Source organism: Numenius arquata, chromosome 4 (genome assembly GCF_964106895.1).
Source record: "Numenius arquata chromosome 4, bNumArq3.hap1.1, whole genome shotgun sequence".
Lineage (NCBI taxonomy): Eukaryota > Metazoa > Chordata > Aves > Charadriiformes > Scolopacidae > Numenius > Numenius arquata.
In genome coordinates, this window is record NC_133579.1 from 45,954,066 (window position 1) to 45,969,991 (window position 15,926).

The window sequence follows — 15,926 nt, forward strand, 5'->3', positions numbered from 1 at the left end:
GCAACCTGCTCTAGGTGGACCTGCTCTGGCAGTGGATTTGGACTAGATGATCTCCAAAGGTCCCTTCCAACCCCATATCATTCTGTGATTCTACCTGCTGAGAACCTTTGAATTAAAGAAGTGTTAAAGAAGCATCTTTCCAGAACTAGGCTGCGTTGCTTTAGGTTTAGCAGAGAGGTTTCCTTGCCAAGAGTCCAGCATTGAAAGCCATTTCTGCTTCTTTAAAGGCCTGAAAAACTAAAGCTGGTATGACCTGTGATGACTGCACAGGGAAGATTGATCCACATCTGTTTTACACCACATCTGAACTAGTGAAGTGCCATTAGTTTCACTGGATTTACTCCCAGTGTGTGGCCATATAAACAAGAGAAAAAACCCTATAGTGATGGAGTGCTCCAGTTCAGGAAAGGAGGCCTTGATCAGAGCTAAACACACTCTGTCAATGAAGAAGGGAACACTAATATTTACAAGTGGTTTTTTCCCAGTAGTTCTGAAACATAAATCCAACAAAAACACCATCTATCAACCATTTACTGCAAAATAAAATACACGTTATAAAAAATAGAGCTGAGTTTTAATTTAAATTATTAATGATTATGGATGAGACCAAGAATATCTTAATTAAATCAGTCTGCACGTACTGTTTGACTCAAGAGTTTAATAAGATATACTGGGTCTGGCTGGGATGGAGTTAATTTTCTTCATAGCAGCCCATATGGTGGTGTGTTTTAAATTTGTGAGTTTGTGACTGAAAACTAGGACAGCGTTGATAACAAGTGTTTTCACTATCTCCAAGCACTGCTTGTACACTATTGAGATTTTGTTTTGTGGGTTTTTTTCCTTCCTTCCTTTTTCCTGCTCTGCCCCGCCTCCCAGGCAAATAGGCTGGGGGTGAGAAAAGTTGGGAAGGGGCACAGTCACGACAGCTGAACTTAACTAACCAGAGGGATACTCCATACCATAGAATAATGTGCTCAGCAATAAAAGCTCAGGGAAAGGAGGCAGAAGGGGGAACACTAGGGCTACAGCACTTGTCTTCCCCAGGAACACGCATGACGGAGCCCCGCTTTCCTGGAAGCAGCTAAACATCTGCCAGCCAACGGGAACTAGTGAGAGAACTCCTTGTTTTGGTTTGCTTGTGCTTGCAGTTTTGCCTTCACCTATTAAACTGTCTTTATCTTGAGTTACCTCACTTTTGTCCTGATTCTCTCCCCCACTCTGCTGGGGCTAGTGAGCGAGCAACTGGGTCAGGGTTTAACTTCCAGGCAGGGTCAACCTACCACATAAGAGAAAATAAACACAATAAATAGACTTAATTTCATATAAAGAGTCCAGGCAGACATATATGATTATAGATCCCAGCTTTTAGATTGGGAAGAGTCCTCTAGAGTGATCAAGTTGAGTGGAAATTAGCAGAGAACCTGTCCAGCCAAGCAAGAAGCAAAAAACAGACATTCAATGTCATTCATCAAATTCATCAAGTTTGGTAAAGGCTTAAGGAGACAATATCTGCTCCTAGGCAACTCTAACCATTAAGAAAATCAATTAATAACAAACAGTAAACTAGAGCAGAGAAAGGTAGAAACATCCAAAGCAGAGAGATAGGTTTCCCTGAACGTTAATGTACTGATAAGGAAAAGGAGAAAACTCAGAGGAAATAGTATAAGAACAAAATGTTAAAAATCCTCAATTAGAGAACTGATGAAAATCCCTTCACTTTTGGGCTGGCAACAACCTTTTTTAGAGAAAAACTATGGCTGCTGCTGGAGGACCTTAGCAAGGAAACTTTGTTCCATGGGCACCTAATCAATTAATACACTAACCACCTATAGTGTATTTATTACTTATGCTGCCAGAGTTTTGCTTTCTAGTGCAAGGACACTTAACACTCTGGGACCAGAATCTTCCAGTGGAAATCAGACTGGCACCTCAGAAACTTCTTAATCTCAAGTTTATTTTGTTGTTACATAAAACCACCCCAAAACGCCAAATGTTGAGCACTCAGCAACTTGCATTTATTGAGGTCCTTATGCATAGCTGATGCATGTGGATCATATATTCAAGTACATCTTTATTAAGAACTAAGCTACAAGAGGGATAGTACAGTGAGGGCAGAGACCCCACCTCACTGTGTTATGCAGAGAGAAACATTTATAATGACTTATTCTGCCCCAGTAAGAAGGAAGTTATCAGGCTTCTGAACATCATCATCTCAATATCTAAAGCAATAAGGGGTGGGAAAGGACCCCAGAAGGCATGTCATGCACAGGGGAACAGGAAGAAGGAAGAGTCTTGAAAAACAAGCACTATTTTCTACGAGTGGGAGATCTTAATGAATAAAAATGGAAAAAGCACTGGAGAGAAGTTCGCAATCCTCATATTGAAGTCTGGCTCTGATCCACTGCACTGCATATACAGAAGGAAAGATAATACAAATGAGCATAATTTTGAGTGTCTAGTTAAAAATTAATATTAGCTACCTAAGTGTGGCCCACTTCAGTGTCATTCTTCATGAGTTGTGCTACATCTAATTTTTCTAAAACAAATGAATCAAGACATGCTCTTGAGTGTGCAGCAGCTTCTCCAGTAATTAATTCAGGCCTTTCATCACCTGCATTTGAAAGAGGAAAATAAGGTAACAGTAGAGTTTAGGGATTTTTTTTTTCCCCCTGTAGCTTGTCTTACTATGCAGCTGAGTGTGATTGGGCCTGTGCATGTTCAGTCAGCAAGCAGAACAGAACTGCTGAGCACCCACAAATACTGCTGAAATCAATAGGAACTGCAGGGACATTGTGATTCTGAGAAACAGCTCCTCCTTTTTCAGGAGCCTAACACAGGTAGAAAGGCTTATTCTGAAGCTGCTTAAGAAGATTTCGGCACTGGTGGGGTTTTTTCTGTTTTATTTCCAGAGGACAAAATCAGGCACACTGTGCCAGACAGGCCAAGTCCCAGGGCAGGGTGAGAAGAAAAGAAGAAAACTTCTGTCTCAAGAAGATTAGTGGAGCTCAAGTGCATTCCTGAACCCATTTGTGCACACGGGCAATAGACCCACAACAAGAAGAGTTATTGAGTTATTGTGAGGAGCACGTCATTGAACACTGCAAATTAACAGGCCCAGCTGAGGTTCCCAATGAGAAAAATCCTTCCATTACCTGTTTGCATGCATCAACCTAGTTGATATGAGCGCGGAGAGTTTGGCATTCAAGGACAATGCAATGAAGATATCCCATAACAGCATTTTAAAGCTTGTCCTTATTCCATCTCCTGTTAAGTACCGCCATGAGAAGGGCATGAGTGCTGCATAGTGGTCATAACGCAAGGATCACAAACACTTTCAAAATCAAAAGGCCACGCTGTGCAGACTATCTGACTTCATCATTGCTACTAGAGGTGGAGATACCTCAGTATTAGCTAGATGAGTGCAAAAAAAGGCAATGTGATGACTGAGTTGTTTAAGGAAAGGTAGTTAGCACTGCAAAACATGTGGCCCCACCAAAGAACGTGAAGGAGTCAAGAGGGAGGTCTAAGATCTGGAGACATTACCTTTACCTTTTTCAGTAAGTTCTCCTGGGTTTGTATTTCATCCCTTCCCCAGCACAGGACTTAACTGAGAAGCGGGAAAAAAAAAATGCAGTAGATCCCCTAGACAACACAAATAGCTCGTATGTGGCTCGGGCAGTGGAAAGTGGCTGTCAAACAAAACCGAAAGGTAATCATCAGCAGAGTCCTCAAGATACTCTTAGACAGAAGATGCAGAACCTGGCAAGAAGCTCAAAAAGTTCTGAAGAGAAAGGCAAAAACAGGCTAGACAATTGAGACCATCTTCTGCAAAAATGTTTAATGAGGAAATTAAGAGTAGCTGAAATGTCACAATACTTGATGTGCCCTATGTGTATTGTGCACAATGGAAGATAGGAAACAAAACATACTCTCTTTTTGTACTGCAAAACTTCTAAGAGGTGTCCAGGAAGCCTACAATACAAATACACATAAGAAGCACCATTTGAAGGACAAGAAAAATATCCTGCTCATACAAAAAGTTTCAGATTACTAATTCTGAAAAGAAATTTATTTTATTTATTTATATTTATTTATTTTATATCCTCCATTTATTTTAAATCAGTATGTTCTGATGGGGGAAATGGTAATCTTACACACTGCAATGTATTAGGCTATATGCAGAGAATAGTGGATTTGAGATTTTTGCTGCTTGGAATTTTAATACATTAGGGCTTGGACATTATCAACAATCTCTTTCTTTGTTTCTTAAGGCTTCCAATTTCCTGTCATCCATGCATTCTTGCTATTTCTCCAGAGCATCTCAGAAAAAAATAAAGATGTCGATATAGAAGTGAGTATCGCATAATTTCTTAAATTAAAAACCCAGGTAGTTAAACCTAGTGGCTCATTATCACTTTTCTGTCAGTATCCTTGTCACACTGGTCCTTTGCCCTTGATTAATTTTAGTAATGTCCCCTATTTTCCTGCACAAAAATTTATAGATATGATTCATATGCAGAACAAATGCATTTAGCAGTACACACCAGAGTATTCTGGAGCAATGTGTTAAGATCCTATGTGAAACACCTGACCAGTTACTGTTTAATAGTGAATATTTAAATTTGCCTTCATTTCATGAATGAAGAGCGCTTTTTCAGAAAAGTTGGTATTGGTCGCTTTTAGAGGAAAATAAGAGTAGATCCCTAAAAGACCCTACTGAGAAGACAACCTGTGTCAGTGAACAGCAAAAAACAGCAGCTCCCCATGGGGTGGGGAGCCGGCAGAGCCCATCAGCCAGGGCCCATCCCACCACCCCAGCCAGGAGCGGGCAGCTGGAAGGCACTGGAGAATCCCCAGCCCTGGGGACAGGGACAGGCCAAGGATGGGCTGGGATGTGTGTCCTGCTTGGCAGGACACACGGCTGGGAAAGGCAGGTCTGTAGCAAGCTGGAGACCGGCCCTGCTGTGGCATTGCTGAGGCAGTGCTGGGCAAGGACAGTCAAGGCTGGTGGTACCCCCAGGGCCATCACAATTTACACACCGCCATCAGCAAGAGCTGTAAACAGGAGCACGTGACAGTTTTTGGTTTAAATCTTCCAAGTTTCACAGTGACCTCATAAAATTTTACCCCATGCATTTTTTTACTTAAGTGACACTGAATATAGTCTGCCACAAAAAACAAAAACAAAAACAAAAAAACCCAACAACTTAATTAATAAACTACAAATTAAAAGTTAATTTAAATCTGTAAGAAAGTAACAAGATACTGAATTTTACTCGTGGTTTTCAATACTGGTATGGCACAGTGTTGCATCCCCACTGCCAAGACATAAACACGTACCACTGAATTTGGCTTTTCCTTCCCAACTAGGAAGGAAATCCCTGGGTATGATGCCTGCCCTGGCAAGCTGTCTGTTAAAAAGCCTGCCTCCTACTATGCACATCATTTAATATCTGCTTATTCCACTATTATGCCAATTGCATAAATGGTTTTGCCTATTATTGGTTAGTGATTTCAAATAACAGAAAGATGGAAATTTATTTGTAAACTGCATTAATTGGTGGAATCCACCTTTTCTCCATCAGCAAAACAGTTTTCTTTTTTAATCATTGCACTAAAATTGAACTACTCATCTTTAACAAAGCCAGTGAGCTACTTAGTACTGCTGCTGCAGCCATTTAGTCTTACTGAGCAGAAAAGGCCTTGAGAGCTTAGCAGCAACCAAACTCACCAGTGTTTTACCAACACCATTTTCATCCCAAATCCAAAATATAGCACTCTACCAGCTGCTAGTAAGAAGGTTAACTCTATCTCAACTGAAACCATGACATGTTACCTAAATCCAATATGCCTGGGTTGGTCCAAGAAGCAACCAAGTAAAGGCAAGTTTTGCCCAGGGTATTGATATGAACACTCCACTCACTGATAATATTTCCATAACAATAACAGAAAAATGCTTCATGCTGTATAGTCTCATCAAACCAGTGAAATTCAGTAAGTGGTACAATAATCAGTTTAACTGTCTCAAAAAAAATCTAAGCCTCCTAACATTTTAACTTCTGTTCCTAAATACTCTAAAGAGCTTATGGGGTGATCCTTGCTTCGCAGAATCACAGATCCTTGCTTCAATAAACCATCTCCTGCAGTTCTGATAGTAAAGTTTTTATTACTTTCCTGTAAGTAGATAAAAACAAGTTAAGCAGCTGAGTTATGAGAAGGGCAATAATGCCTGATTTTTTCATTCTTCTAATAAAATAAAAATATAGTAATTCTATGTAAAAGTGGGAAAAAATGCCACACACGTAAGATTATAATTGGCATCATCATACTTCTATGAAACAGGATCTTAATTGCAGAAGCTACTCAAGACTCCTGCTTACAATATTAAAAAAAATAATAAAAGCTCCATTGCATTCAGTGGAGATGGGTACTTGCTTCATAAAATACCCTCTTATTTAAACTGACATGAAACTATTTTGTTAAGGTTTGAACACCTGCCCTAGTAAAACATCAGCTTCTCAATTGTATCAAACTAATTTGACTTACAATAAGTGGGAGGAACAGTTTAATTAGAACTATTGAATATACTCCACACCTAACTAGATTTTCTTCTCAGCATCAGGCAGAACTCATTAAAACACAGAACTAAACCTTTTACTAATAATTACCTTTGAATGACCAGCACTTGAGACAATTTTCTAATTGCAGAAGAGGAACTGCACAAACCTACCACTCAAACACATCTATTAATTTAGTTTTATTTTCTGCTCAGCCTTCCAAAACTAATTTTTTAACACTGAGATTAGGAAACTGGAGAAAAAGCCTCAGGAGGGAAGGAGCAGAAGGTTTCCTAAAAAACAGTAGCATTTGAGCCTTGAGGGGGAAGGAAGATTCTAAAATTGCATAAGAAACGAGGACTCCCAAACCAACCCTGTAAAGGACATGCACTTCAGCATTGTTTTTGCCTTCACACAGATGTCTTCTGAGATTGGAGAGTTACACGACAGATGAAATTCACTGTTGATAAATGTAAAGTTATGCATATGGAAAAAGAAAAGCGATTTGACATACAGAGTGACAGGCTCTGAGCTGACATTGAGATGGCCTCTGATGAAGAGAAGAGCAATGTACAGGGACAGAAGCACAAAGGTAGGGTTTCCTGCTCTGCATTTATTAGCTAGAAGACATGTTCTGACCTCATTATGCACACATAGCAATGCGCATACAAGAAACCGTATGGAGCCACCATTTTAAATTAAATGACAGAGGAAACTACTTACACACAACATAATTCATCATCTAAATGGCCAGCACAAGAATCAACGTTTCCTCTGGATACCCTTAATCTGGATGGTATCTAGAGGAAAGGGCACTAGACTTACTACAATAATCATGTCAACCAAATATTTTCCATTGCAGGAAGCAATGCTCACACCAAGTTTAAAATTTGTTTGGCTATCCTTAAATCACAGCCAAAGATCAAACTAAGAAGTCTTCATAGAACAGAAAGGGCCTTGGCAGCACCTCTGAGAGGATCCTCAGCATCTTCACCTCTAAGTCTAATGAGTGATCTCAGTGTTGTCTTACATACAAGAATAATTTCCCTTGCTAAATCCAGCAACTCTCTGTCCTGTGGTCATCCTACTACGTGGATCTTCATAAAGACCATTTACTGTTACCACAGCTGCATCATAGATGGGAGGTTGCTATTAAGAAATGTATAAACACTTTCTAAAAAGCGAGTTTCTCTCTGCTAACTTACTTTGATAGCATCCTCACCTATAAATTTATTGACAATCAATTCTTGTTTCACTGCATAACTTCAAGTATTGTTTTCTTGATAATAGAAAGGAACAAGTTAATATGTAATGTTGTTCATTACCAGGTGCTGCAAAATCCTGCAAATCTTTCAAAGGTTATTGCTTGTTTTAATGAACATGTCTAAATTAGGCTTCAGTACTGACAGCAGTGTTCAATACATTTAATAGCTACAGTAATATTGGTGTTTACAACTACCAAATATGTTTAATCAACTACTTTTACGTAAGCATCAATAAGGAAGATGGGCAAGGGTATCACAGAAAACACTCAACGCTTTGAGAAGAGTAACTGTGATGGCTGTGGATCCTGCAACAGGGAAAGTATTGAACAGTAACAAGAAGGATGGAGACTGATGAAAGAGTCAGCACTGTGGCTGGATGATACCACTTGAAATCCTCAGACACAGTCTCACCAGAACCCTGCACAGGAATCCTGCCACTCAGGAAAGCATTGTCCAAAACCCATACAAATCATATCTTATATCTTAACCGTTCAAAATCAGCACAAGAAAACAGCAATCTCTAACAATATACTACCTAAATTTTAGCAAAGAAATCTGGCCTGGACAATCAAACTAGAATTATATTTTTCACTTCACCTCATTAATTCTAGTTTTTCTTCACCACACCTTTCATACAAACTCCAAGCAATCCATTCATAAAATAAGAATAATGATACTGTCCCATGGCAAGAGCCTCAGATTTGCCTGGTAAAAACTACTAGACAGGAAGCCTATGGCTTGACGGTACGTTCATTTAGTTTAGCACGTCTTTCCTTTAATTTTATGGCTGAATGGGCTGAAAGAGCCATTCAGACCAACACGACCGACACCAGAAGTGGACTTTTTCTCCTCAGAAATAGGCTTGGAATCAGTTAAGCCATGCCTGAGCTTTTGATATCTTTCTCAAAGAAGAGACTGATTTAGGAATTCACATCACAGAAAAGCACAGGAAGATTACTCTGTACTACTGAGGAGGGTAAGATTTGTTCTTAAAAGAAATACAGAGAAAATGCAATTTAAGAAAATCCTAACTATAAAAAAAAGGTAATGTGTTATGACAAAAGCACAGGAATTATACTGAGAAAAACACACTTTTTATAGCTGCAATTCAATTATTATGAAGTATCATAAGGTGAGGCTTGAATACAAATGGAAAGAAACAAGATTAAAATCTAAATCATAAAAATTACTATATTTTATGGTGTTTCACCGGACTTACATCTAGCAAAATAGCGAATTACATAGTTTCAGAAGAATAATTCATATGAAGATTTGCTCTACAAATTTAACCACAAAAATCCTTACGGTACACCCTAAATAAAAGTCTCTATTTTAAATTCAAGATTATCTGTAGCACCCTAGTGATTAAAAAGAATATGATTCTGAATTGTTAAAGGAAGAAATCTGTGTAGGATTAATACAAGAAACACATTTCAAAAGCTCAAATCCTTCATCAGTGAGTCAGTGCATTGCTATCCCTCAGAGTAGCATGCACAGGAGCAATATTCCATAAGAGCAGAAATATTATTAAATGGATATCACTACTAGGGAAAAAAAATATGTTATTTTTTCTGTAAATGTTTCTCCCCTTCCCTCCTACAAAAGAGTAAAGACACAAAGAAAAACATGTTTGCAATAAATTAAAGCCCCAGATGCATCTAAAAATAATTATGATATGAATCTTCCAGCATGTATAGGCCCAAAGGGTTTCTTAGCTCAGAGGAAGCTCAGAAAAAATCTTCAAATCTATTAATCTCTTGCAGGGCAAAGAACACTAAATGCATGAGAGGCAATCAAGACAATTTATTTGGGCACCACTTTCTGACAATCTTAAAGAACATTTTTACTCAAGACACAGAAGTATCTGTTAAGTAATAGAGTTTCCAAATCTTATTCGTCCTTTTTTGTTAAAAAAAAAATATCTCTTCACCTTTCCTAGGAGCTTTCCCCACACTACCTGATATAGAGGGCAGTTGGCCACTCAGTGGGCTGTGGATCAGGCTCTTAATCACATGACCACCTAATGTAAATATGCATGATAAAAACGGTGCAAAAATACTAAGCCTGATTTTCCTCTTCCTAATTCCTTCTTCTCTTTATAATCACACCAGTATTGTAAATCAGACCAGCAGACGGAAGCTCTCCCTGCCTGCTGCTCCAGGGAAGTGGGGGAGCAGCTGCCTGGGGAGATGTATGGGGTCTGCAGATATGGGGACGTGCTTAGCCATCAGTTGCTTTAGCTTGGCGAAGATGGACTTCTGCAAGAAGATGACTACGTGTCTTCCAGTGCAACTGGTGCCAACACCTCCATCCTAGCAGCAACTCTCTGCATGAAATGTTTTAAGTGCTTGTGAACCAGTTGCGTCTACTTGGATGGATGAAATACGATCTCACTCTGGGCTTATGCTGTATATACAGGACAGAATAACTGAAAAAGGCTTATTATTCAAACAGCAAGTCTAATTAGGCTCTACTTCTAACCAAGTCTACTAATCTCTACTTATTTTAGATTCATAGAATCAAAGAATAATTTGGGTTGGAAGGGATCTGTAAAGGTCATCTAATCCAACCTCCCCTGCAACAAGCATAGAATGGTTTAGGTTGGAAGGGAGGTTCAAGTTCCAACACTTCAATGATGGAAGGGATCATTGAGTTCCAACCCCCCTGCCATAGGCAGGGACACCTCCCACTAGACCAGGTTGCTCAAAGCCCCATCCAGCCTGGTCTTCAACACTTCAGGAATGGGGCATCCACAACTTCTCTGGGCAACCTGTTCCAGTGTCTCACCACGCTCACAGTACGGAATTTCTTCCTAATCTACCCTATTTCAGTTCAAAACCATTACCCCTCGTCCTATCTCTACACCCCCTGATAAAGAGTCCCTCCCCATCACTCCTGTAGGCCCCGTTCAGGTACTGGAAGGCCACTGTAAGGTCTTCCCAGACTCTTCTCCAGACTGAACAACCCCAACTGTCTCAGCCTGTCTACGTAGGAGAGGTGCTCCAGCCCTCTAATCATCTTTGTGGCCCTCCACTGGACCTGTTCCAACAGGTCCATGTCTTTCCTGTGTTGAGGACTCCAGAGCTGGACACAGTACTCCAGGTGGGGTCTCACAAGTGCACAGCAGAGGGGAAGAATCACCTCCCTCAACCTGCTGGCCACACTTCTTTTGATGCAGCCCAGAATGCAGTTGGACTTCCGGGCTGCGAGCACACATTGTCAGCTCACATTGAGCTTTCCATCCACCAGTACATCCAAGTCCTTCTCTTGCAGAGCTGCTCTCAATCCCTTCATCCCCCAGCCTGAATTGATACTGGCGATTGCCCCAACCCAGGTGCAGGACCTTGCACTTGGCCTTATTGAACCTCATGAGGTTCGCATGGGCCCACTTCTCAAGCCTGTCCAGGTCCCTCAGGATGGCATGGCATCCCATCCCTCAGGCATATCAACCACACCACTCAGCTTGGTCTCATCCGCAAACTTGCTGTGGGTGAACTCGATCCCACTGTCTGTCATTGATGAGGAGATTGAACAGTACTGCTCCCAATATGGACCCCTGAGGGACACCACTCATCACTGATCTCCATCTGGACATTGAGCCATTGACCACTACCAACTGGATGCGACCACCCAAACAACTGCTCATCCATCGAACAGTCCACCCATCAAATCCCTATCTCTCCAATATAGAGAGAAGGATGTTGTGGGGGACTGGGTCAAAGGCCTTAATGAAGACCAGATAGACAACATCCGTAACTGTCCCCTTGTACACTGATGTAGTCACTACATTGTACAAGGCCATGAGGTTGGTCAGATAGAACTTACCTCTGGTGAAGCCATTCTGGCTGTCTCGAATCAGCTCCCTGTCCTCCATGCGCCTCCATGGCAGATCTGTTCCATGATCTTCCCAGTCACAGAGGTGAGGCTGACAGGTTCGTAGTTCCCAGGATCCTCCTTTCTACCCTTTTTAAAAATGAGTGCAACGTTTCCATTTTTCCAGTCCCTGGGGCTTCCCCCTGACTGCCATGACTTTTCAAATATCATGGAGAGTGGCTTGGCAACTGCATCAGCCAATTCCCTCAGGACTCTCAGATGCACCTCATCAGGTCCCATAGAAATCTGCATGTTCAGGTTCCTCAGGTAGTCACAAACTTGATATTCTCTTACAGTAGGGAGGTAATTTGCTCTCCTAGCCTCTGCCTTGTGGTCCATCCACTCGGGAGCCATGGGAGAGAGGTTGCAAGTGAAGACTGAGGCAAAAAAGTTGTTGACTACCTCAGCCTTCTCCTTGTCTGTTGTTATCAATTTGCAGTCTTGCTTGTCAGGGAGGATATGGTTTCTTTGACCTTCCTTTTCTGGCTGACATACCTGTAGAAGACGCTCTTATTATTCTTTGTGTCCATTGTCAAGTTCAGCTCCAGCTGTGCCTTGGCCTTCCTGACCCCATTCCTACACAACCAGGCAGCATTCCTGTACTCTTCCCGGATACCTATCCCTGCTTCCACTGCCTGTGCAGTTCCTTCTTGCCCTTCAGTTTGACCTGCAGGTCTCAACTCAGCCATGCTGATCTCTTGCCCTCTTTTCCTGACTTCTTCCATGTGGGGATTGAGAGCTCTTGAGCTGTGTGTTATTAGCAATGCTATTAGACACTACTGACTTGCTACTATCTGCACTCTCTCTAGCATGTGCCACTCTGGGGTCCAACAACATTGACTGCATCTGCAGTGTTGGGGCTGCAGGTGCAGGTTGGGCAGTGGGGGACTCTTGGGCTTTGGTGTGGGCTAGGCAGAGGTAAAGCTGAGTTTGCTGCCAGCATGGGCATTGCAAACCATGGCTGACAGCAGGAAGGCAGGTTGGCCCCAGGGGCTTCTGGCTTCCTGGGTGCAAAGATGGGACATTCCAGCCCATGTGGAAAAGTTGCAAAACATGGTGAAGAGGCATAAGCAGCATGCTGGAGGCCACCCAGGGTTTGGTTGCTGTGCAGTGGTATAAATAAGAGGGCCAGAGAATGACCCTCTCACTGCCTGCTGCTCCATCAGGCTCTGGAAACGTGGGAGCAGCTGCCTGTGGAGATGTATGGGTGCTGCTGAGGCCAGGAGGTGCTTTAGCATGTTGTTTGGTGGATGAGGTCGTCATGGGTGGAGATGCCTGTATGTCCCCTGCAGGTTGACCATCTGGACTTTGGGATGGTGGCCTTTCATCCATCTCTGCATCCCACCCCAATGGGGCAGGGGCTCTTCACTGGAGGCCAGCTCTTCTCTTACACCTCGGCAGCAGGGTAATACTGAAGATGTTCTCTGTTAAAGTTGGAGTTATAGTAGTAGAGCATCTAAAAAAAAACAAAGGAGAAGAGTTAGTTGCCACCATAAGGAGACTGGAAAACCCCAAGCTGCGAGAGCTAAGACTCTGAATTGCAAAAGATATTGACAAGGACTCTCAGGGACATTAGAAAACCAAAGCTTAGGCTAACACATTACAAGACAGCTCTGTTAAGTCATCAACACCCTTGGGGTTTTGCCATTCAGGAGCAGTGTAGGACTGTTTTCAAAAGCCAAATACCACTACTTTTCAGCCACTTGAGTGTGGAACAAGCATACAGGTAATACTATGATCCTTAAGATGTATCTTCTCAGCATTCAGCAAGTGCCATAGGAAGATTTTGTACAGCGAGACACATAGCAAACACATTCAAAGAAAACAGGTTACGCTGATTATCTTTCCATTGAACAGGTCCAATCTAAGCAAATATAACCGAAATGCATCTTGGCCGCATTTCTACTAGTCAGAAAGACTAATTCAAAACTTCCTGAAAAAAGAGCTGAGAAGGAAGTTAAAACCAGACCACTCACTACCATCCTCATCTCATGTATTGCAAGACTTATGTGAAGATCAGTTGCTTGATGTGCACAGCGACTGCTGTACCTTGCAGTGAGCAGAACCTGCTGCTTCTTTTGCCAGGAATTCAGGAAGTGAGGCCAATCTTTGGAAATCCTGTTACATTTTGGTGAATCCGTAGAGGTTGAGCTGTCCAATGAAACTCCTCATGCTTTCAGTTGCAAAAGTGCACAGAGGTCCTGCCATGCCCAGCACTTCCTCTTTGAAGAGGTCTTCATTGATGGCAATGCATTTTCCACTCTCGCTCCACCAAATGGACATAGACTGGTCACTTTCCACCATATTCCAAAGCTTTTTTGGAAATGGGATGGATGAGAATTTGTTGGCTTCACGCACACTCTCTGTTAGAACCAGGAGGGACTTGTTTGGTCTCATGCTCACTGGACATCCTGCTCTTCCTTTATCAGTTGTACAGCAGCATCCCAGGGTGCTCTTTTCTCCTGTCCTGGAGCGCCAGGAGAAGTTGTGTCTGCCAACTCATTGTCATGTAAATGCAAAGAGCAGCTGCAAGTCTGTAGGAAGAAGGTTCTGCTAGGCATAGGAGAATGTTGTCCAAAGCACAGGGAAAGTGTTGGATAAAAAGAGGAGGGGAATTTATCAGCTTTATTGCGTGGCATAAACGTGCAGAAGAAAACAGCAGGAAGAAAACCTTTTCTGAAAAATCAGACAGAAAGAAACATAAAGGTTAAAAAGAACATAAGGGTTAAATTTTTTAACAAAAACTGAACTTGTTAATGCCTGTGTTGAAAACAAAGTCTTTTTTTAACGATAACGACAATGAAGTCCATTAAATCAATGGAAGGGCAATTGGTACAGAGTTTACAGAGTTTAATCTAAAAAACAAAACGTAAAGGAAATTACTCAACTTTCCCGGCAAAATGTTCACCATTTAATACCATGTTATGTACAAAAGACGTCATTGAAACTTTGATTCAGTATTTATATCCTGTAGCTTTGCATTTGTGGAGATCTTTAAGAACTTTATTTTGCAACTTCTAAAATACTAGTTTCTAGTGTTTAATTAAACATGAGCCATGTAACAGAACTAATCTCACTTTTCTAAAACAGTGCATATCAATATGCTGTATACATCATTCATTTCAGTCAAAGAGAAAGTTGGGCAGCTGAAATGTGAAGTAAACATTCATTTGAGATAAAACTGGAATTGGTAGAGTTACATTTTAGTCACAGTGCTGCACTTCTGTACTGTGATCTTTTGCTAAAAAATACTAGTACTCCAACCATTTTCAAAAATATGTGCTTCATTTCACTTTTAAATTTATGGGTGTTTACTCTTGCAATTCAGAAAAAAAGAACATGGAATTATACAGGAATGTTCAGAATAAATTTGAGATAATTTCTTGGTAGAAACGTGTAAAGGAATACAATCTGCAGCTTCTAAGAATGGTAAGCACCTCCACATTTCAGGTCTAACTCATGGGCAGCAGCATAATAGGGATCTGAAATTTGACTTACAACTGCAGTGTGTTGATCTAGAATGAAATTCTTAATCAGCTGTTGTAAAAATTAGTTCTCAACACAATTCCAAATTAAGTATGACATCTTTTTTTTTTTTTTACCTCCTAAAATACAACTGCTACTGAAGCTTAAGTGATTACAGTGTTCAATGTGCTCTGCAGTTGCTCTCTTAAAGACTTAATCGCTGTGTGCACATATACAAATTGTTTTGAGACTAAAAACCCTGGAGCTAAATGCTGTACCATTCCAATACCTCTTGATAAATAAAATACACACAACCTACAGCAGAAGTCTGACATTTGGGTAGCCAATAAAATTCATTCCTTACTGAAACTACAATCAGAAAGATTGCATTTTCTAACTGAATGGCCCTCTTCTCATTATACGAGTAGTGTAAGTACTTCTGGAAAAGTGAGAATTTGTTCAGGAAGAAATGAAACCACAATATATGAATGAGAAAATGAAAATAGCAAAAGGATTTCGCATTATGCTATGTACATTTCAATTTTTTAATCTGCTCTGCTAAAAGACAAATGTGCAAATGAAGCTGCAGAGGTATAAGCATTTAGGTTTGATTAAAAGACCATTCAGAATAAACTGAACTTTAAAAACGTGTGGGAAACAGCACGAATTTTAAAAAGAGATATATGACTACTTTAGTCACAAAATTCCATTTATCGTGCTACCTGAAGAACCAAAAACATAGCATTTGTTGCAGACGAATTCTTTT